General features: G+C 43.6%; 1 pseudogene; it reads left to right on the top strand.

Annotated features, from left to right (window-relative positions):
• The first annotated feature begins 230 nt into the window (after window positions 1-230).
• On the top strand, window positions 231-662 carry LOC147679691 (microtubule-associated protein 1 light chain 3 gamma pseudogene; annotated as a pseudogene).
• Window positions 663-24,352: the final 23,690 nt, after the last annotated feature.

Below are 24,352 nucleotides of genomic sequence, written 5' to 3'. Positions count from 1 at the left end.
GAGAGGATGGTACTATTACATGGCACTGAGGAGGCGAGCGATTGTGAAGTCGGGGTTAAAGACATGGCTAAAAAGTAAACAAAATTGCATTTCATTGCTTTCTGTCCACCTTTGAATAACTGCATACAAAGACAAACACACACCTCGAGGAAAAATCATCAATAAACCATCAATTATGCTTTGAGGGCATAATATAGTGCTGCAGCAGCATAAACCTGTCAGGGGAAGGAATGGAAAGTCTGCAGAGAAACTAAAACCCAATCCCGTGTAAACAGTGGAAGTGTTTAGCAACTCGGAAAGGTGAGGTGGGTGATATAAACAGAAAGTTTTCATATAAAGTGCTGGTGGTCATCAAATGGTGTCAAAGGGGGAAGTACTTATCAATATTGGACAAATGGAAATTTCATGTAACCGAAGAGATGACCATGATGAAATTTAAGACCATTGTTTGATGCTGAATGGCATTATCCACAACACAGTCTTTTTACCTTATGGTGATCTACAGGACCTTACCGTCTATGTTTCTCTCAATGTCAGAATTGTATCGGGTTTACAAGGATTAAGATGGCTTCCTGTACATGACCTATGAATCACAGGAGATGTTTGGCTGCAATCTGACTAGTGACTAGCGGAAAAGGTTAGGCTGCCGCTCACTAATATAGAATGTCTCATATTAAAGAAGTTTTATCCAGAGAAAATGCTTTTTATATAGCCATTGCACACCATTGAGGATTGTGAACACTTGCTACCAAACTAAAATACTTTGTATGCTTTATAAGATATTATTGAAGAGGAGTTTGGATCAAGTATTTAAGAACTACTTGTAGGGAGACTCAACAAACAGAGATTTTTGTTTTTGGTGGAAAATAAACTTTGTACAAGAACAACCTCACTGGATTTACTGCTGCATTTTTGTATTTTGTAACTCATGAGGATAATCTGCTCAATGCATATGAGTTTGTTTTCAAGTGTGGAGAGTGCAGGTAGGGGCGTGGTGAATTGATGGCATTTTTCACCTAGAATGCTCTTTTGGGTATTGACAGACATGATGGACACTTATCCTGCACCTCATTATTGCACCACCACAGTAACCATTGCAAAAGGGCTTTGAGGTTATGCAGGTAGAGACATCTGGTTTGTCATAGAAAATACATCTTCGTATCTGGATTCTGTACATTACATTTTGTTAACCGTAATAGCTAATTTATGTTCTATTTTTAAAGATGTAATTTTATGTTTGTAATGAAGATGCACACACCTCAGATGAAAACTAAATGAAAGTTAAACTAATCAAAAGGAAATATAATCTTTTACCTAATTAAACCTTAGTTAGATAGAGTGATTACTGCAGATGTCATCGTTTATGACTACAGGAGAATTACATCTTGATTGGTGCAGTGAGGAATAGTGACTTGTTTATAGTGCTAGGAGGTCCCAGTATCTGACAGAAAGCACTGTGAATGTCATTGTTTGAAAATGTTATTACACTGTATAAAACAGACTGCTGCAAAATACTGATATGAAGAAGCAATAGGCAGTAGACCATGGAAGAATGTTGCATCTACACTGTTATCTTCCAAAGTTCTATGAGGAGGATGTATATCCTACTGTGTGCACTCTCTGTAGACACACTCTGCCCAAAAGGTTTTTGTTTTCTGAACGCAATGAAGCAATAATGAAGAGAAGATTTCTTACAGATTCTGGAACTTTGTGGATATATTTTCAACTTATGTAAACATTATAAATGTGGCGCACCTCTGATCTTCATGGTTGATGCAAAATACTGTTTAAGATAAAAACAAGGACTTTAAAAATATACATTTTAGTGATAAGAATCCGGACTATATCTAATGTAAGTATTTTTATTTATGTCCAATAAAAGGGTGCACTGCTTTTAATGGACATATATATTACCTCTCAAAAAGAATGAATATTTGTTACCATGAAACTGAGTGACTCAATTAAAGCCTACACTGGCTCTAACCATTGCACATATTTACATTTCTTTCAGGGAGGGAGCTCCTTGGTGAAGGCATATTTCTTCTTTAATTCTCCATCTGTTTTGTGGCACAGGAGCACACCACACACACACACATACTCTTTGAGTGGACACTAGGGGCTAGATGTAGGTAAATATATTTTTACCGACTCATAAATACCGAATTTTACCGATTCGGTATTTATGAATCGGTAAAATAGAAGGAGGGAGATTTAGGTAAATTCGGTTATTGAATTACCGAATCTGTAAAAATCGGTATTTACCGAATCGGTAAATACCGATTCGGTAATACCCATTGATTCCTATGGGCCTTAAAGCCCATAGGAATCAATGGGCAATACGCCGAATCCTGCAAGGGTGCAGGGGGTGTCACTTTGACACCCTCTAGCACCCCAAATACAGGCATGTGTGCCATGTGGCACACAGACATGCCCTAAGGGCATGTCTGTCTGTCACATGGCATAGGTATGCATGCACAAATGTGCATGCACACCAGGATTCAGTATTAATCCACCCAATTGGATTGGGTGGTAAAATACCGAATCTGTAAGGCCTTTGGGACTCAGAAGAGTCCCACCTACATCAGGAAGTTACCGAATCGGTAAAAATACCAAATCGGTATTTTACCTATTCGGTAAATTTACCGAATCGGTAAAATAGGGCCCTTACATCACAAATACCTATTTACCGGTCGGTAAAAGGCCACCTACACCTGGCCCTAGATCTCAGTTATGGCAGTCTTACTATGAAAATGAAGATGGGTTGCATTTTCCTTGCTAGCATTCGGGCCCAGGGCACCATTGTTCAGCATGGAACAGGGCCCAAACAACGGGAGTTGGGGAGCGGGTAAAATGTGCTATTTGTGTGGTTCTTTTTTTCAGCAAGCCTGTTTTCGGCATCTGGCCTAGAAGTAATGGCCCAGCTAAGTTCGCAGAGTAGACAACCTGCTTTGCAGAGCCGCATGAATTATTGAGGATGTAGCTGCACAAGAGGTCTAGGGCATACTTCCTGTGCCAGTGTTTCTTTGAGCCTTGGACCAATGACCCAAAGGGAGGTGACAAATTAAACAGAAGCGGCACCTTGATTTGGGCATCAGAGAGATGAGAGGGAAAGGGTTATGAGGGATGGGAGGGAGAGGGTTGATGTGAGATGAGATCCCATGTTGTAAACAAAGGTCAGAGGTAACAGCAAGGCAGCAGCTATCATTAGTGAAACAATTGCAGTGACACTTTTGCCAAGGGGTCCACTAAACCACAATTATGAATGTTTGATAATGGAAATTGGGCATGGGGGCTTATTTTCCTTGCAAGCATTAGGGCAGATGGCACTCTTGGATCAAAGAAAAGGGGGCAGCATGCAGTAGCTCATTTTCTTTCAGAAAAAGACTGCACTTGCTTTGAGATTGAGTGATGGTCAGACAGGGTGGGGGAAGGAGTGAAAGAAGAGGAAATAGATGGCTTCTCAAGGCTACAGCATCATTAGGGCAGCAGCTGCAGTGCATTGGGGCCCACAGCACTCCCATTAAGGGCAATAGGATTTGTGGTTGATTCTGTTCTTGTTTAATGCTGTTGCTTTTTTGTAAGTCTCACATTTAGTGTGGATTACGAGCTATGAAAAAACACCCATGAAATGATCTCATGATCCCTGCACTGGTGATCATCCTACCTCCCCTTCACTTTGAAGACCTCTGAGCTAGGGGGTAGCATGCCAAGGATGCCTCAGCTACCAGTTATAATTATTACAATTAGTGTTCTTAGGTTTAAATCTTTTTATTTGATTAGAAAGACAAAAAAAAACAAGATGTATCAAGCAATATTGCCCAATTCTTGGGCCATAAACAATCTTAGCGCTACTCATTGCATCAGGAACAATCAAGAAGAACACCCCTACCCCCTCCCCCTTATTTCTCCCCTCCCTCCTTCCCCCCGCTTACCCGCTCCTCCGCCCCCATCACGACCAAGGTGGCAACTTATCATTGCATGAGGCAAATCAGTGGCTCTGCGAGTGGTTGGGATATTGTGATAGTGCAGGGAGGCGCAGCAGCCACATGTACCTACGACAGGTGAGCTCACGAAATTCAGAGCACAGCAAGGCGATGAAGGGGCACCATAAGTCTGCGAAAGAGGCCCTGTCTTCCTGTAGAGGGAAGGAAATACGCTCCATATTGAGACCGTACCACAACCTGTGTAGCCACCCCTGTATCTTAGGTGCTTTGTCAGAGCCCCAGAGTGACAATATATTCTGTAGTGCTGCCCCTATGGCTGTGCCCATTTGTCAGCCTTTGCGGGATTTGAGGGGAAATGTGAGTCTGTCTGAGACACCTAGAATGATGTATTCAGGGAAGCGTAAAATAGTGGTATCAAAGTGTTGGTCGATCTCGTCCAACTCCTGTGTCCAATAAGCCTTAGCATGACGTAGTCCCGTAGTATGTGCAACAGTGTGCCTGCGGCGCCACATCGTCTCCAACAACTCGGGTAACGACAGGGATCCCTCTTGTGCAGCCTAGAGGGAGTGAGATACCAGTATGTCACTATCTTGGTAGCAGACTCCACCCTGAGTGCCTTACCCTCTTAAAAATATCTCCCGATTCTTCCTGAGTCAGTGTTCGCCCCAACTGGGTCTCCCATCGTTTCTGGTCTGTAGATTTGGTGGTTTGTTCCGGGATAGTAAAATGTGATTTAATTCTGTGATAAGTCATTTGGTAGACTGCTTAGAAATCAGCCACCATTTCGTAAGGGGTATGCCATCTCTCAGCTCCCTGGCGCACCTCTGGTAAGCATCACCCAATGTCGTATCTGCTGATAGTGGTACTGGGCCGTTTCGGGTATGATCGAATTGAAAGTCGTCAGAGGACATGGGGCCCCCCAGTGAAAAAATGCCCTATAGATCTGTAGCCTTCTCTGTTCCAACAACCAAAAGAAGCTTGGTCAAGACCGAGGGTGAAGTCAGGATTATTCGTGATCGGAATGTGGTTAGACAGCTATGTTTAGCTGTGGCATCCCATTCGTTTAGGGTGGCTCGCGCTATCGGGGAGCCATAAAGCACAAGGGGTCTGCAGGCCTTACGGAGAAAGGGAATCCTCCACAGGGGCTGACCAGCCAGTGCTTGCGCCATAAAGAGCCAGTGTTTTTCAGATTCCGGTTGGGCCCAATCCAACAAGCAGCAATCTGTGTAGCCTTATAGTAACAATCCAGGTCAGGTATTCCCAAACCGCCCTCCCCAGGAGATCTATAGCTCATATCCCTGCAAATCCACAGTTTCTTGTCCGCCCAGACAAAGGAAGAGAATTTGGCCTGAAGCTGCTTCAGCATGCCTGGAGGTAGCTCCTCAGGTAAGGTCTGAAAGAGGTATAACATTTTGGGAAGTATATTCACTTTAAGTGCTGCAACTTGGCCCAGCCATGAAAGACTAAACGGATGCCAGCGCTAGAATTCCCGCCAGGTCTGTGTTAGTAGGCGAGTGTAATTTGCAGAGACTGTCTCTGCAGTTGAAACTGCTAATGTTATACCCAGGTAAAGAATTTTTTGGGGTCCCATCTGATAAAGCATGCCTGGGCAAGGGCAGATATAGTTGCTGGCTGTAAAGAGAAATCTTGGACCTGTGACTTGGTCATGTTTACTCGAAAGCCAGAGGCGTAGGAGAACTCTTCCGGTGAGAAAAGCCGGAACAAACGATTCGGGACTTGGGCATGGTGATATTATCATCCGCGTATAGGCTGATGGTATGCCTCTCCCCTAAAAAAAGAACCCCTCTAATCCACGGATTCGCTCGGACCCTCTGAGTAAGAGGCTCAAGATAGAGGGCAAATAAGAGTGGGGAAAGTGGGCAGCCTTGTCGTGTGCCTCTGGCAATCGGAAAGGGGTCAGACATAACGTCGTTCACTCAGACAGAGGCAGAGGGGTGACTATATCCTCTGAGCACCCACCTGCGAAAATGACTCCCTACCCCCAACTGCTCCAGAGTAGTCACCAAAAAAGGGCAGGTGTACTCTATTGAATGCTTTTTCAGCATCGACAGACAGCACCACTTGTTCCACTGGTTGGCGAAGTGCCTTGTACAGAAGGTGGTGCAGCCTCCTAGTGTTGTCACTGCATTGCCTTGTTGCCATGAATCCAGTCTGATCTGGCTTTGTCAATCCCGGCATTAGCGGGCCCAGTCTGGCTGCCAGTATACCTGTGAAGATCTTAAGATCGATGTTCAACAGGGAGATAGGCCTTTATGAGGCGCAATGCTTACCATACTTACCGGGCTTGGGCAAGACTGCCACTGCTGCCATGAGCATCATAGGGGACATATCCGAGGTATCTCTGATCGCATTGAAGAGTTGCGTCATTATCGGGGCCAGTATCAAGTAGATGGTGGTAAACCCATCCAGGCCTGGGGTTTTAGGGAGCTTAATTCCAGCGATAGCCAAAATAACCTCTTCGACCCGAATTGGCCTGTCTAAAGAGATGGCTTGATCTACTATCAGACGGGAATGTGTGATACCCTGAAAGTACGCAGTTAATTTTTTTAAATTCTGTTTGTACCAATTCAGCTCCCCGGTGTCGAGAATCATCGGGCCTGCTGCTGCCTGGCGCCACACACATAGTTTGTGCTCTAGCAGGCGGCCGCACCTATCCCCACCTGTGTAATACATATGTTTCAGATGGAGGGCTGCATATTCAGCCCGATCTAGATCCAGGCTGGCTAGTTGAGCACATGCTGCATTTAGCTGCCTCCATACCCTAGGGGCACCTGTACATTTGTGAATCCCCTCCAGTTCTGAGACCTGTTTGGAAAGCTGCACCCTTTTCTCCCTATGTATCCTATTGTCTGCTGAGGACGTAGCTATTAAATTGCACCTGGCCACCAATTTAAGTGTTTCCCACAAGGACACTATGGAGGTCTCTTGGATATCGTTATCAGCTAGGTCGCCCTCTAGTGCCTTAGTGAGGTGTGCAATAACTTCAGGGCGGTGAAGGAGTGTGTCCCTAAGCCTCCAGGAATATGGTGGGTGAGGGGTGGAGGGAAGTAACAGAGTTGTAGTCAGTGCTGCATGGTCAGAGAGAGCCTGTGGTTCGACAACGAGCCCTGTAGGGAAGGAAGGAGAGATTGAGACCCCATGAAATAGTCTAGACGGGTATATGTATCCCAGGAGTGGGAGTAGAAAGTGTAATCTGTTTAATGAGGTTGGAAATAGTGCCACACATCAACCAACCTCAGATCGTGTAGCCACTGCTGGGCACCACCACCCCCACCATCCCCGGAAAAGTACAGGATATTAGGATAGCGACCCCTGCTCTCTTAGTGTTGAGTGAGGAAAAGTATTGCTGTGGGAAGGTCTTAATGCATAATCTATAGGTGTCGCCGCTCAATCGATGTGTCTTGCAATAGGCAGATATGGGTTTTAGAATTCTCCAGGTAAGACCGGATAGCTCTGCGTTTAATAGGGTTATTAAGCCCTTTCACATTAAGGGTTAAAATGTTAATCTTCATCCTGGAGGATGGTAGGAACAGACTACAGTGTAGGTGAGATGTAACAAGCCACGCAACCATAGTGTGGGACCATGTAGGATCTTAAAATTAGGCGCCAGGGTGGATGAGAGTCGCACCCATGCCGAGAGGCCAAGGGGCGCGCTGGGAGTGGGGAGGAGACCCATAAAATAAAGAAGAAACATCCCAACTTAACAAAGACATTAATAATGAGAACTAGCAAACAGTCCATGTTCGGAGCGTACTGCTCCCTGGAAGAGTGAGAAAGGGTACCTGTGACCTGCTTCTCCCAACTCCCCCAAGGCAGACCAATACAAATAGCTAAGGTGTTTCTAGTGTTAGGCCGAATCAACAACAGCAGTCAGCAAAGCTCAGCCTGGGCAGATCCCTTTACTCCGACGACGTTCCTGTGAGAGATGCAAGTACAGCCTGACATTCTTTTGACATAGTTTCCAGGTCAGGGCGTGTTGATGGTCTAGGAGGCTTGATAGTGGTCCATCCATGACCCCTGCAACGGCTACATGTGTGGCTGCTCTGCTACGACTTGTCCTCAGAGGGATCCTCAATGTCTAAGAGATTGCAAGTGGCAGAAAGGGATCTAATCTCAGTTCCCCTTGAAGTGGAAAATCAGTCTAAAGGGGTGCCCCCATGAGTATTTAATACCAGCCTCTCGGAGGTAAGAGGTGATCAGGTGAAAAGTTTTGCCCTTGAAAAGGGTGGAGGCTGCCATGTCTTGGAATAACATAGGCTTTGAGCCCTCATAAGTGAAATCCATACGATGCTGAGCCTCTTGGAAAATCCACTCCTTTAACTGGTAGTCGTGGACGTATGTCAAAATGTCCGCTGGAGGGGCCGGGCCACCCTCCTAGGGCCTACTCTGTGCGTGCGATCCAATTTCATAGGGAACTCTGAGAATTCTCCCAGGAAGGAGCAGAAAAGGCCCACCACTAGTGCCTCAATGTCACCGTCCCTCCTCTCCCGGAACCACTCCTCGAATGCGAATGTTGTGTCGCTGAGATCTATTCTACAGGTCTTCCATGTGGGCCTGGAGCTCCATGCTTTTTTCCTGCAGCCTAAGGACTTCTTGCTGGAGGTGCACAAGCTCTTCGTCTCGTCCTGTTTCATGCTCCTCTAAGGTTTGCATCCATTCTCCCAGGGCATCTACATCCCAGCGTATTTTCCTCAAATCCACTGATAACTCACATTTCATGGTGGATAGATCCTCCTGGAGTGAGGGGAAGAGCGACTCCATGAAGACCGGCTGACCGGGTCTTCACCGCCCTCAGCCTCATCCGAGTGCTTTACTGTAGGCAGGCTCTCGGTCTGCTGCACCGCCGGCTTAAGCAACAGGTTCTTCACCAACCTGTCTTTCTTGCCCTGTAGTGCCTCTCTGTGGAGGTACGAGTCCAAGGCTGAAGGCCTGGTGGGCAAGCTGGCGCAGTGCGGCACCAATAAACATGCGGGGCTATGGGACAGCCGCTATTGCAATGATGCCTCCCTTGACCGTGTACCTCTAGCACGGTGAGCTCTACTTACATGCCTCTCTTTGGTCTCCAGTGGAGGGGAGCTCTATATTCCACTGGGACTCTGATTCGGGGCCTCTCTCTTGCACTGGTATCCTGCTCCTGCCCCGCAACCGCTCTCACCTCACATTGGGACCCGTGATCCCATCGCCAGTAGAGAGGGGTAGCTCCGAAGCTGGTGGGTCAGAATGCTCCTATAGTATCCCCTTGATTTATTGAATATGCCCCATTGTTTGTTGATGCCTTCAGATGACCCCGGTATGGTCAGAGTTAGTGGGGCTCGCTTGCATAGCTCTCCCCCAGTAAGTGGTGTGTGCGCTTCTCGAAGGCCTCAATGAGCTGCTCGTATTCTGCCAGGGGGGGCCTACTTTCTCCTCACAGCTGCTGGGAGGAGGGGGTCTTTATAGATAGAGGGCCAGTAAGAGGGACAGCCCAAGTGTTCTGGTAGGTGTTAACCTGCAGGCCCACCAGGGCCTATGGAGCCAGAATCTCTCTGCAGGGCTCTCCTCGGGCAGGGCCCGTGAACGTTGCTGATGTCTCCTGGAGGCCCCACAGAGCTATTTGCTGTCCTCATGGATGATCTTTTATCACCGTGGCTGTGTAGGAGGTAGGTCCTGGCTGGCAGGGCCGATGTATAAAATCTCAATGCTGCCGGAGCAGACAGCTGCTGAGATAGTTACTTGCTGCTGGGGTGAAGGCCTGGCAGGGCCTGGCAAGCAGAGGCCGAACTAACATCTGTGGCTGCTTGTGTGTGTAACTTGTCCCATTGCTGGTGCCATTGCCAAAAAATGCTATAATTCAGTGGTCGAGGGACCACCAGAATGATTGCCAGCGCGCCTTCTTCTCGAGGCCCGTGACCTTGCTTGGATTCCGACACATCTCGGATTGTACCACTGCGGCTCCGAAACAGCCTTTCTCGCCAGGACCAGGCCCTCCTCCGTCACCTCGAATGTAGCGATGTTCTTGCGTCACCACCCGAGCAGACTCTGGTGCCCCTTCCACCACTGGAAATGTGGTAACGGGGCCAGTGGAGAGCAGAGGAATTGCGCCTCACCAAGACCCATCTTGGCCATACCCACTTACAATCAGTGTTTTTGTGGGAAGCTAATCGGTGCTTTCATGGCCCTGCAGAAGGCAACAAATGCACCTGCTCCGGTGTCCCAAAACCAGCCTTTTAAAGTTCAATATTCAGACTCAATATATGGTATTTATACTGGTGTTGAGTCCTATTCGGTATCCATTTCAACTCAATTAAAAATAGAGTTTCTTAAAAAAAACAGGTATACAGTTTATTTAGGAAGTATAGAAGTATATCATCAAGAAACAATAAGACACGTAGATAGTTATTCATATGGTTACATAGATCTTAAAAACTCCAGTAAAGTTTTATGTCAGCAAAGGCAACAAACATTCTTCTTATTCTGTCTTTAAAAAATAATCAGTCACATGTTTATTTTCACTGCAAAATTAAGTAGACATATCCCATATCGTTCAACAGAACAACAGCTCAGGACTGATAATAAGGTATCTCAAGACAACCAACAGGAGTTTACTGTGCAAATTTCACATCTTCTTTGGGGTAGTATAACAAAATAACAGAAGTGTAATAATTTATTAAATGTTATGATTATATATACAAAAACTCTTCTACAATATTTTTCAAACTTATTCAAAATCATACGTTAAATAAACAAATAAGCAGTTGACAGAACTCATACAACAGAATTAGAATTATTTCTAACATGTCATTTATATAATTCCGATAAAAAATTAAATTTTTCAGCACTGCCAGAGAACACATAATTCAGAAGGGAGAACTCAGAGCACATAGTCACATATCTTGAAGAACATAACAATTTTTCATCACAGATATAATTCTTTATATTTTGATTAGGTGCTAAACAATTTACATTTATCTAATAAAAAAAGAACACTCAAAGTACCAAGTATAAGCAACTGCCAGCGTTATTAGTAGCATCAATTGAAAGAATAACATTAATTTGATCCTCAAGAGCCTTAATTTCCACCAACCTAAAAGAAATGTATATAAATTGCAAATATACTGACTAGTTTCCTCACTATCCCATTCCACAAGTTAGTTCTTTTTCTTAAGCCAGCTCCTCAGTAATTCATATGTTTTAGGGTAATCTCTTTCTCTTGGTACAGGAGCCAGACTTACTCAAGAATCGTAAAACTTAATAAGATTTAACAACTGCATCTCCTATTTCATGTAAGTCCATTCTGAAGATTCTTTTTGATGGAGCTGTCAGTAATGTGCCCACGATGTGACAGCAGCAATATCACTAACTACAAATAAGGAAAGACGAATAAAAGGAGAAATCTAGGCAAGTATTCTATCAGAATGCAATTATACGTGATAGCTATCAGCAAGAATATACATAAGTTAGAAAATATATGCACGCTCCATTTAGATAGGTAGCTGCCTTATATATGTCAAAAGACCAAACCTGACTATGGAATCTCTGGACTTTTTATAATTTGAGTATTCATGATTGGTGTCTGAAATCAGAGTGAACAACTGATGTGCACCAAAAAGGATTTGGAAATTAGCTAATTGTAACAAAGACTCTCCATTATTTTAATTATCTGTACTTTTGTATTTACAGACTGATCCTTTTCCACAGCTTCATCAAAAAGAAAACTTGAATATAGGACTTCAAAGGATTAAAATAGTGCTATATTTAGTATCCCAAGATTTTTATTGAAAAATCTAAATATATTATCAGTCGCATAGTCCATATCATAAAATAGCAACTTGGTTTCATCTACTTTATTAGGTATAAACAAAGTGATAAATTCCTACAATTATCCCGTAATAAAACTTTAATATAAATATTAACATTTGTTTGCCAAAACATCACTTCATTTAGTAACGCAAGTTCTGATCTTGACAATCTAGACTCTCTAACCCTACAACACAGACAATGCTCCACTACTGTTGTTTAACATACAGAGGCAACAACTATCTATAGATCACAGTAGAATATTGATAAAGCAAAGAATTAGCAAAGTATTAAACAGACTTTTTTTAACCATTCTCTGATCATCTATCGATCACAATAGAATATTGATAAAACAAAGAATTAGCAAAGAATTAAACAGACTTTTTTAACCATTCTCTGATATAGAATATCAGGATGGTACTATACTTATTTTGATTAAATTACATTTGGTTTCACTAAATCCTGATGAAAAGCCTCATGTGACTGGATCTTTTAATAAGACTTAAATTAAAAGTGTTGTTACTACTTTATTAAAAGTTTCTGTGTGATTCTTGTGATAACAATAACAGATTTTCAAACTCTTTTTAGTGCAAGCCATTTGTTCGGAGTGACGTCAAATATCAACCAGGTATACTCTCAAAATTATAAAAGCCCAGAGATCATGTAGTCAGGTTAGGTCTTTCAGTATGTATCAGGCAGCCACCTGAAGTTGTTAGGCTGGTAAACAAGGCATATTCTTGCTCACAGGGATGAATCAAGAAGCTTCCTCAAGATCTAACATTGATAGGCTGGTAAATTGGACATGTTCTTCATCACAATCATCACGCAATCAGGTTAGGTCTTTCAGCATGTGTCAGGCAGCCACCTCTAGATCTAACAGGATTGGTGAGTGAATTGGACATATTCGTTTTGGACAAACACTTATTCTAGCATAATGCTTGTTCAAATTTTGCTGTTTATTATTTTTTTTAATTGTAGTTAATAATATTGCTGCGGTGACTACGAGGGCACATAATTAACATCTCCATAAAATTGAATCTTAATAGTGGACTAAAATGAAATAAAAGATGCAGTTGTTAAATCCGATCAAATCTTTCGATTCTTGGGTTACCCTGGCGTTTCTGTCTTGATATATGAGAAATAAGGGACAATACTGTTAAAATCAGCAAGATAAATTGGTAACTGGTAAATATTAATTACTGAGGAGCTGATTTAAGAAAAAGAACTAGCTCGTGACATGGGACAGGTGGGAAAGTGTTCACTAAATATGCATTTTTGATGTATTCCTTTTAGGTTACTGGAAATTAAGGCTCTCTCAGATCGAATGGATGGCATTCTTTAGGTTGCTACTACTAATGGCACTGGCTGTTGATGAAGAAAACATTTTTTGCGTTGATAAACTAAAATTTGCCAGTGCTGTCAGCCATAGGGTGGTCCTGAAATTTGTTTTTGTTGGCCTTAAGACTCTGTGCACTTTACCACTGTTAACCAATGCTACACCCTTTGTGCTCACTCCCCTAAACACGGTAAACATGGCTTCTTACATCTATTTGCCTTATTTAAAATATTTATAACTCCCTTGTGGGTGGTATATCATATACCCAGGGACTCTAAATTAAATGCTACTAATGAGCCTGCAGCTCCTATTGTAAGTAGCCCCTTAAAACATATCCCAGATTTGCCATTGCAGCCTAAAGGCAGTTTTAAATTGCCAATGCAATTTGGCAAAATAATCCACTTACCAAACCTAAAAACTCCCCTTTTATTGCATATCGGTCACCCCTAAGGTAAGCCATGGTTAGTGCTCAGGGCAGGGTGCATTTTAATTAAATGATTGGATATGTACTTTTAGGACGTGCATGTCCTGGTAGTGTAAACCCCCTAAATATGTTTTTCACTTCTGTTCGGCCTACCTGTCCCATAGGAAAACATTGGGTTGCCTTATTCCATTTTAATAAGTGCTAACTTTGATTGGGAACAGATAAGCATTTCAAATTTGATATCTATGTAATTGTAATTAAAAATCCTCTCTATTGGTAATGTTGTATTAAAGTTACAATTTTGAAAATACCACTTTTAGAAAGTTGGCATTTTCCTGCCCTTAGCTATTTGGTGCCTGGAGCTTGTCCTAGGTCACATAGCTGGGTGTAGTTGGCAGTTACACTTTGGGAATTCCTGCCAGACTGTCACACAATTGGGTGAATAGGTGTGCCTGAATTGGCCATTTACTGGCAGGATGGGAGGGTGGAGCTGGGCACAGCTCAAATTGCAACTGAATAGATTGTGCTGCGCCTTCACATAAATTGCTTGTCACCACTGCATTGTTCCTGCAGCCACCTTGAAGCCAAGGCAGGGGAGTCAGGAAATTCCAAGCACTTCAAAGAGAAACCTCTAGAAGCTTCTGCTACTTGAAAGTAGGCACCAGGTGGTATAAAAGTAGGAGGACCCTCAGGCCCACTCTTCAGTTAATTTTTTGGACCTGTGGAAGGAATCTCAGAAGACTGCCTGCTTCTGTGAGCTGCTGTGTACTCTACAAGACTGCTTTGCTACACCTGAAGCGATTGCTTTGCTGTCTGGAACCTGCCTCAGGCCTGCCCTGCTGCTTGAGCCCTGCTTCATGACCTCAGCCCAGTGCTACTAGAGTGACAAAAGAGGCTACTTTGCTGGCCCCCTGTTCAGAGCCACAGGGGCATAATAGCCTCTCACCATCTTGAACGCGCACCTGGATGAGGAATGAGTGAGTCGTAACGCTACAAGATGTCCCCCCTCAAGTCCTGGACTCTTGGTGGTAGTGCTAAAGGTGACCAGATAGCTGAAATCAAAAACTTGGGACATAAAGTTTTTTTGGGTTAAAAACTGCTCTGGGAACCGAGAGAAAACCTGCTAGTCTGTCTGCCCAAGGTGCATCGCTGGTCGGCCTGACTTCGCTGCAGCTTCCGCTATGTTATTCTCCTCTACAGCAAATCCTGTTCCAAGGTCATTTGCCAAAGGGGTATCTGTCCTCCTGGGACTCTAATTATCTACAGCCTCCTGGCTCCTAGTCCCACTGGAGTTTTTTTACAACCAAAAAAGAGACTAGGTCAGGATGTAGCAATCTTTACTGTGACTTTGTCCAGTGGCTCTACGATTACGACGTTCCTTCCTCTGACAACTTCTGCAGCTTTGACCTGCTGAACTTTATCCTTTTCAGAACATTTTCTCCAGAATTTCAAGAACAAAGATAAATCCTGATTGAACTCAATCCAGTCTTTGTATCCTACCTGCAATTCATCGTGGTTGGCCATATTTGTTTTTACTCTGAACCAGTCTTGCGCTTCTAGATGTCTGCAGTTCGAGGTTTGATCTTTTAAGTGCTAGTTTTCACTAAAACATTAAAAAATGTGTAGCTCCAACTCTACTGATGGGATTTTTGTCATTTTTGTGTCAAATAATTTGTTTAACTTACTCGATTTTTCTAAATAGGCTTGGGACTTCCCTTGTGTTGGTGACCGTCCTGTTCCCAACAGAAGCGGTCGCTCCTCACGCTGCTCCCCGCTCTGCCTGCCACCTGGTATCGTAGCGCTATACCGCCAGACTGCTGTCTGCTACCTCGCCTCGCTCCCACATCTGCTAGTGCCTGATTGACTATCACAATTATATCGTAGCGCTAGATTGCCTGATTGTGTAATAATTTGATTAGCATTTTTATATCGTAGCACTAGATTGCCAAAGTGCGCTTTAACTATATCTTCAATTGTGCTGCGCTGCCTGTAGAATTGATTTGTGCCTGATTGTGCCGGTGCCACTGCCATTTGCATCGCGTTTATGCTGATTGTGCCCCAATCCTGTTTCGCTTTTGGCTTGCTGCCATTTTGTTGTTGTTGTTGTGCCTCCCTGCCCGGATCTCCACCCCACTCCCGCCTCCCAGCTGCTCCTCCCTCCCGCAGACTTCATCAGCCCACATGCCCTCCTATCCGAGAACTACATTCTACTGGGAGACCTCAACTTTCACCTGGAAAAGAAAAACGACAACAACACCACCACCCTCCTGGACAACCTGGCCAATCTCGGACTCAAACAACTCGTTGACACCCCCACCCACTCTGCCGGACACGCGCTTGACCCTATCTTCACCTCCAGCAAGCACATCTCCTTCGATCACACCACAACTCTCCATTGGATGGACCACAGCTGCGTTCACTTCAACTAGAAAAAGACCACGACCAACAACCCCCCCACAACCTATTCCCCGAAGAAATTGGAACAAAATCACCACCGACCAGCTCTTCACAGCTCTTCACCAAAACCCCCCTTGCCAATTCATCAGACCCTAACCAAGCAGCCACCAACCTCACACAGTGGATCACCCACAGCGCTGACGAACTAGCACCCTTGAAAAACCATCTAATCAAGCAAGGTAGCAAAAAAGCTCCCTGGTTCAACGATGACCTTAAAAAATCCAAGACGTTCTGTCTTATTCTCGAGAAAACCTGGAGAAAAAACCCAACCACTGACAACCTGGCCACCTTCAAGAACGCCACCCACAAACACCATCAACTGATCCGATCCACCAAGAAATCAGCATTCAAGGATCGACTTGACAACAATGCCCAAAACAGCAAGGAACTATTCAACATCGTCAAAGAATTCACTAACCCCTCCGCCGGCACTAACGACATCACTCCTTCCCAAGACCTCAGCGACTCTCTAGCCTCGTTCTTCCACAACAAAATCGCCGAAATGCATAACAGCTTTGAAAACCAGTCCGAAGACCAGTCCACTCCACCCACCTCCGAACCAAAACCGCACTCTAACAACCTTTGCGCCTGGAACCCAATCACCACCGAAGACACCATCCGCCTGATGAACTCCATCCACTCAGAATCACCAACTGACCCATGTCCCCACCACATTTTCAACAAAGCAGACTCCATCATCGCACCCCATCTCCGCAATGTCATTAACTGTTCCCTCAACTCCACTACCTTTCCGGAAAACTGGAAACATGCCGAACTCAGCGCCCTTCTGAAGAAACCCACGGCAGACCCAACCGAACTTAAGAACTACCGCCCCATCTTGCTCCTCCCATTCCCTGCCAAAGTCATCGAGAAAGCCGTCAACAGTCAGCTCGCCGCCTTCCTCGAATCCAACAAATCCCTCGACCCTTCACAGTCCGGCTTTCGAGCCAAACACAGCACCGAAACCGCCCTCATCGCTGCAACAGACGACATCCGAACACTACTGGACAATGGAGAAACAGTCGCTCTCATCTTACTTGACCTCTCCGCAGCCTTCGACACAGTCTGTTATAGCACCCTCATTCAACGCCTCAGCAACGTCAGAATACAAGGAAAAGCATTGGACTGGATCATCTCGTTCCTCACCGGAAGAACACAGAGAGTCCGCCTCCCCCCTTTCAAATCAGAGGCCACCGAAGTCATCTGCGGCGTACCACAAGGATCATCACTCAGTCCCACCCTCTTCAACGTATACATGAGTCCCCTCGCCTCCATCGCACGCCAACACAACCTCAACATCCTCTCCTACGCAGACGACACCCAGCTGATCCTCTACCTCACCAAAGACCCTAACACCACCAAAACCAACTTACACGAAGGAATGAAAGAAGTAGCCCAGTGGATGAAGAACAGCCATTTAAAACTAAACTCGGACAAAACAGAAGTCCTCATCCTAGGGCCATCCCCCTCTGCCTGAGACGACTCATGGTGGCCTCCGGCCCTCGGAACCGCACCCATACCTACGGACCATGCAAGTAACCTGGGCTTCATCCTGGAATGCTCCCTCTCAATGACCAGAGAAGTCAACGCCGTCTAATCATCTTGCTTCAACATCCTACGAATGCTCAAAAAAATCTTCCGTTGGATCCCCACCGAAACAAGAAAGACGGTCACCCACGCACTGGTCACAAGCCGACTGGATTACGGAAACACCCTCTACGCCAGAACCACAGCCAAACTACAGAAAAAACACCAACGCATCCAAAACGCCTCAGCCAGACTCATTTTGGACATCCCTCGGCAAGCTCACATTTCCGGCCACCTGAAAGACCTCCATTGGCTCCCTGTCAACAAGAGAATAACGTTCCGTCTCCTCACCCACGCACACAAAGCCCTCTACGACCTAGGACCCGAATGCCTCAACACGCGTCTATCCTTCTACACCCCCTTCCGACAACTACGATCGTCCAATCAAGCCCTCACCGCAATCCCGCGCATCCACAGATCCACCATGGGGGGAAGATCCTTCTCCTACTTAGCGGCCAAAACCTGGAATTCTCTCCCCACCCACCTCCGCCTTACACAGAACCACCTCTCCTTCAGAAAGCAACTAAACTTGGATATTCGATAAGTAAAAACACCTCCCTCCCCCAAGCGCCTTGAGACCCTCTGGGTGAGTAGTGTGCTATACAAATTTTGGAACTTGAACTTGAACTTGTGTTGTGATTTAACTTTATTACAGTTTCAGTGGCGCATAAATGCTTTAGTAGTTGCCTCTAAGTTAAACCTGACTACTTTTGTGCCAAGCTACCAGAGGGATAAGGATAGGCTAATTTAGTGAGTTTTGTGGTTCACCCTGACAGGGATTGGGGATGTTGGTTGGAAAGGGGCCATACCCGCTTTCTTCAATACCACAATTTCTCATAAAATTGGTGAGTGTCTAATTTTGGTGACAAATATAAAGAATAATGGGCTAGAAGTAGGACCATTTCATTTTGCAACTCGCAAATTGCAATTTTTAGTGACTTGCAATTAGCCAGTCCCAAAATGACATGTACTAATGTGTCTCAGAAACACTTAGTGACTCCCATTGGGGTCAAATGACCTACCTCATGAATATTCCTGAGGTAGGTCGCAATTTGTGACCCATTGGGAATGGCCTGTAATAACAGGGATGGCGGTCTACTGGGCTCAGCCGACCACCATATTTGTTATTGCTTTTTAAATAAAGCATGTTTAGTATGAAATGCAGCCCATTTCCCTTAACGGACAACAGGATGCATTTAAAAAAGACAAATGAAAAGATTCTTTTTTATTTTTTAAGTGTAGGCAGTGGTCCGTGGAACCACTGCCTGCTCTTAAAAAATATTGGCACCCACATTCAAAAAGGAGAAGGGGTTCCTTGGGCACCCCTTCCCATTTGCGAATGGGTTAACACCTCCATCACAGAGTCGGTAAAATATGAATGTGTTGCAACGACATTCTATTCCAAAACATTCATTGTGACCTACTATTAGGAAGGGACGTCCTTGAAACGCCCCTTCCTAATATTGGCTCGCAAACCCTATTTTACGAGTCAGCTATAGGTTACTGACACGCAAAATAGGGTTAGTACATTCTTAAAGCCATTTTGGTGAATAGGTCCGATTAGAAGTCACAAACGGCCAGATTCTCCGTTTGTGACCTCTATAAAATGGTCATTCATCTGGCCCTATATCAGTTATACGAAATTGTTATACCCTCTGAGATAAGTGAGTATATGATCAGAATATTGACTCACCTTTTGTTAACCAGTTATTGTCCAGCTGATGATGAAAAATTAGGTTCCTAATAAGACATATATCAGATGACTTAAGTTAAAAATAATCCACATTCTGTTGTATAAGCTCTGGCAATTCCAATATAAGTTTGTTTCATTTATGATTTTGAATTGGATATGTATGAAAAAAGATAGTATAGTAGTTTTTGTGTGTATATATATATATATATATATATATATATATATATATAGTCAAGTCAAGTCAAGTCAAATATCTTTATTCGATTGTTTGCATTTAACAATCATAAAAGTACAAAAGTACATTTCAAAGCATAAACATTTGACACAGATAAAATTGTAAAAAAGACATTTCCAGAAAGGGAAGGGCACAAGCGGAATATCTAGTTAAAAATATAAATATACGATTAAATAAAAAGATATAACTATCAGTAGCATAATTAATTAACCTTCCATACTTTTTCTAAACTTGAGTGCTAATTTTAAAAAGCTACATACAAACATGGTGCAGTCACAGTTTAGCATTTGAAGGTAATAAAGTGCTGGTCTGATGCGTGCAAAATTCAGCTGTTTAAGAAGAGGTTTTAAAAACAATTTATGGGGTACTGTATAATAAGAGCAAATGAATAAAAAGTGTGCCAGATCTTGCGGAGACTTACTGTCGCAGCCGCAAGCTGGCAGCACTTGACCTCTGTGGGCCCCACTTGGTACAGCTAGTAGTAGGTGAAACAAATCAAAACGAAACCTTGTCAACAAGAAACGTTCATAACCAGACATGGGCCAAGATAAATAGGGTTCCATTTGTAGACAGGTTTTTGTCAAAACATGCTTCCTCACACTGTCTTTCTTAAGCTCTGTCTCCTCCCTAGCTAGGTACCTAGATGACATAAAGGTTTTCTTCACATAGGTTACATCTAGTTTAGTTATTGACTCCGGAGCTAGGAAGAGATCCAGCCATCCCATTTCAAGAAGACATCTTCTAACATATTTTATCCAGGGGATCTTATACCTCCCTTCCCACGATAATGCTTCATGTAAGATGTTTTTGGTGAGGAGTATGTCTGTATTCAGCCAGCAATTTAGCCATCACAGCAAGGAATTAGCAGCTATCCTGTCGCTTAAATAGGGCATGCCTAATTCTTCATGAACGGAGAAATTTGCCGTTCCCCTTGGCACCCTTAATACTTGTTTTAGGAAGTTATTTTCGGTAACCTCAAGATCGCCTAGGGGAACAAAACCCCATATTTCACTCCTGTAACACGCGACAGCAGTGCTTTTAGCTTGGTATAGTTTCAACAGAGCAGCCACCAAGCTATTTCCCATTTTCCTTGCGAAATCTATTATCGCTGCATTTGCCCGCACTACCTCACCCTTCTTCTTTCGTACCGCAGGTGCCCACGTTAGTTGGTGGTCAAAAAGAACACCAAGGTACGAAAAGGTCTTAGTTGTCGGTATTTTTTCACCATTTACTGAGAAGAAGTATAACTTTCTAGAGCCTAATCCAGTCTTCATAACAAATGATTTCGAGTTATTGATTCTCAGGCCTCAAGAGTTCATAAATACAAAAAAGGAGTCTAACAAGGTATGGAGGCCAATTGCGGTTCTAGAAATTAGGAAGGCATCGTCCGCGTATAGCAGGACAGGCACGCCCTTCCTTCCTATATATGGGTAGTCTGTGCCTGTTTTTAAAAGATGCTCCTCTAATTCATTGATATAAAGATTAAAAAGAAACGGGGCTAAAATACACCCCTGCCTAACCCCCCGATTTATCCTAATATCCCTAGTTACTTTCATGTCTTGGGTGTAGCGGACATTTGCTCGTGTGTCCGAGTGAAGGTCGGCCAGAAAATTAATCAAGTTTTGCTCGACCCCCATTTTTAACAGGACATCCCAAAGCCTGCCTCTGTCAACGCAATCAAAGGCGGACGATAAGTCCATAAAGGCCATGTGGACAGTCCAATTTTCTGGCCATAGTATATTTGCCATTAATTAAATACAGATTCAGACACTGGGATACCGTTGAGTGACCTGGACTGAACCCGTATTGAGTTGGCGACATTACATTATTGTCATTTGCCCATGCTACCAGCCTATTTAAAATTATACCCCCCACTACCTGGGCAACTGAGTTAATTGAATCTTTAAATCTTTAAAAAAAAACAAAAAGTAAGAGGGTATAAAATAAATAATACCAGACAAATTCTGAAATCTTCTCTATTTGTCACTCCAAAGAAGGAGATTAATTTCTCTGTATGGTCAGCCTCCCCCTTTTACAAAAAATATTACATATGGTCCAGCTGACCCTATGTCCCAGGACCTAACTCCCTTTTTTACAAAATTTTTAGAAAGCTAACATTATCTTGCACACAATTGTTTGAAGCCTTCTTGGAGTTTCCACCTGCCTGGGTCTGCTAATGGCTCTCCCATTAAGAATGTCTATTTGGCCCAGACAGTGAACAAAGGGACCTGGGTTTAGCTGGGAAAGGGCCATCTGACAGAAATGGCTGGGGTGGAGTTGGACCCTGCACCACTTACACTTCAAACGTCTTCACCTCCAGCACACACAAAGGAACCTGACACGAGGCCTGCCCCACCTTTTGTCATGTCTGACTGTTTGGACTCCTGAACAGGGATAGAACTTTCTGAATTCGGTGTTGAAGGTAGGTCATGGAGTCCCCCCACAAAAAGTCTGGTAAAAAAAGGACCCTCTGAACCCTTCTTCAGTACACATGTTTACTTATAGGCCTGAGGAAGTCAGAGGCTGGTGACCCACACTACGAAACATGTATTGGCCGGTGGCATAACAAAGGCCCCTGCAGCGTCCACAGGTAGGAGGGGCAAGCTTCAGGGGCCCCCCTCAGAACAGTATTCTGGCCTGAGAGCTCCTAAGTGAGTACAGAGGGGAGCCCCTCCATGTACTTTGCAGTGTGGCCCCTCCATGTAGTTTGCAGGCCCCCTCAAGTTTTGTTACACCAAGAAAAAATGGTGGCTTTCAAGAAAGATTGTGTCGTCTGTAGCTATTGTGAGAACCTTGTTGACCTGATGTAAGAAGCACCGTCGTATGAAAACACTCATGGAAAAGTAAATGAGACAAACAAGAATCCAGGTTGGACAAAAAATGTTTTGTTGCTCTGGACATTTTCTATATATTATTGTACCTCTTGTATGTCATATTGGGGTTCACAAGTGGCCAACAATTGCCCTTGAGCAGAGCACCGGGTTTATTAGAAAAATCACTAAATTATCCTAATACATTAAGGAAGGTGCCTGTTTGCCTGGCCACTGCGTATAACTAGTATGCTTTTGACATAGGTCCAGATCGCTTTGTTTTTTTTAAGTCTGTGAATAACACACAGTTCCACTGCATTATTCGTTTTTGCTTCTTGGGCTAGTGTAATGTACACATTCTACAATGGTCTGTGGAAACTGGGTTGGTGCCTGTGCCCTGAATGATGCATACATCCAACCCAAGGGAATTTGAAATAGCTTAAGAAGGCAGTTAGTTTTTACTAATTTAGTTGATAAAATGCTGATTCTAGTAGCAAACAAAAGACACACAATTGATGGACGGAATGCAGAACAAATCAAAACATTCACCCACCATAGTGACCAAAAGGATGATGGATTTAACCCAGATCTCTTGACTGTGGGTGAATGTTTTGATTTGTTCTGCATTCCGTCCTTCAATTGTGTGTCTTTTGATTCTAGTAGTAAATCGCAATGTTTTTAGCCTCACTTGGTAGGACATATGCCATGGCAATAAGACACCTGAATTCAAAGGCAAATTGATCATTGGTAGAGTAGTTTATGTGTAATGTGGGTTTTTTAAAATGTTTTCATGAAGTTGGCTTAAAATTTAAATAACCTTCTTGTATTGCTGTGTGAAAATAAAGAACTGTTTAAATTATTACTTGCTAAAAATCCATATTTATTTTTGTGGATCGTAATTGTTTTTTTCTTTTATAGCTTTTATTAATTAAAATAGATAAGTGGTGCTTTGTTTATTGGGCAAGTGTGTCTAAATTAGAGGTACGTGTGCTACTGGTTTGTACTGCCCGAGGATAGTATGCATCTGGGTAAAATATGTTAGTCAGGATTTGAATGTGGAATCCATTAGCCAGATGGTGCATTATGTTAGGAATTATATTGTTAGCTGTACTGAAAACTATAGTTTTGTTATTGGTGTTTTCATTATCATAGAGAATGAAGTTTTCATTTCTGGGTGTTATTTTAGGTGCTCATGAATATTTAACCTCCTCAAATGTATTTATGGCCGGTGTGGCTTACCTTACAATACTTTAGCTGCGTGTAATTACTCTCTTTTAATTTGGCATGAATGATAACTGTCCCATTAATTCCTCAAAAATATATGGCACGTAGTGGCTTGGTTACAAAATTGTCGGAGCGTCTACCTGGGCCAAATTCAGAAGCTGACATTTTTAAAACACAGGGATGCACTTTAGTCACAAGAATACGGCAGACCCCTGTGTTTCCCTAGCACTGGTGCAAAAAAAGCTGCCTAGCGCCAGCGCAAGCACCCTTACCCCATATTACAAGGGTGACTGCGCTGCAGGGTCAATTGCTTATGTGCAGAAAGAGACACCTTCCAGCACATAAACAATCATTCATGGTGATTTGCTCTTTCTGTGTGCCGCATTCTGAAGCACATATGAAAAGAGCAAAAAAAGAGAAGAAATTAATAATTTCTCTTTGATTCGCAATTCTTTTACCTTTCACCTCGTATCACCATTCTTCTGCCTGGTAATCCATGGCGTAAGAATGGCACTGTTTTTGGCGCTGCCTCAGCCTTGTAAATCTGAGGCAGCTTCAAAAAGCAATGGGTGTTGTGGTGGAATGTCCACAGCAACACTCATTGCACGCCCCTTTGCCACAGAGAACTGCAGCAGAAAGGGACATTTTTACAAAGGTGATGTTAAGCCATGCTAAGTGGCTTAACACCACCTTGTAAACATGAGAAATGGTGCTACACCACCGAAGCATCAACAAAAAGTCACACTCCTGTGGTGAATGAGACTTGTAAATATGCCCCCTATTCTTTTCAAATGTGTCCTGTTTCTGCCGCAGAGCTAATGCTTGCTTCTTTTCAATCTTGTACT

The sequence above is a fragment of the Lissotriton vulgaris genome, chromosome 11 (assembly GCF_964263255.1).
Source record: "Lissotriton vulgaris chromosome 11, aLisVul1.2, whole genome shotgun sequence".
Classification (NCBI taxonomy): Eukaryota; Metazoa; Chordata; class Amphibia; order Caudata; family Salamandridae; genus Lissotriton; species Lissotriton vulgaris.
Note: the sequence above shows the minus strand (reverse complement) of the source record. Positions and strands in the feature narration are given on the sequence as shown.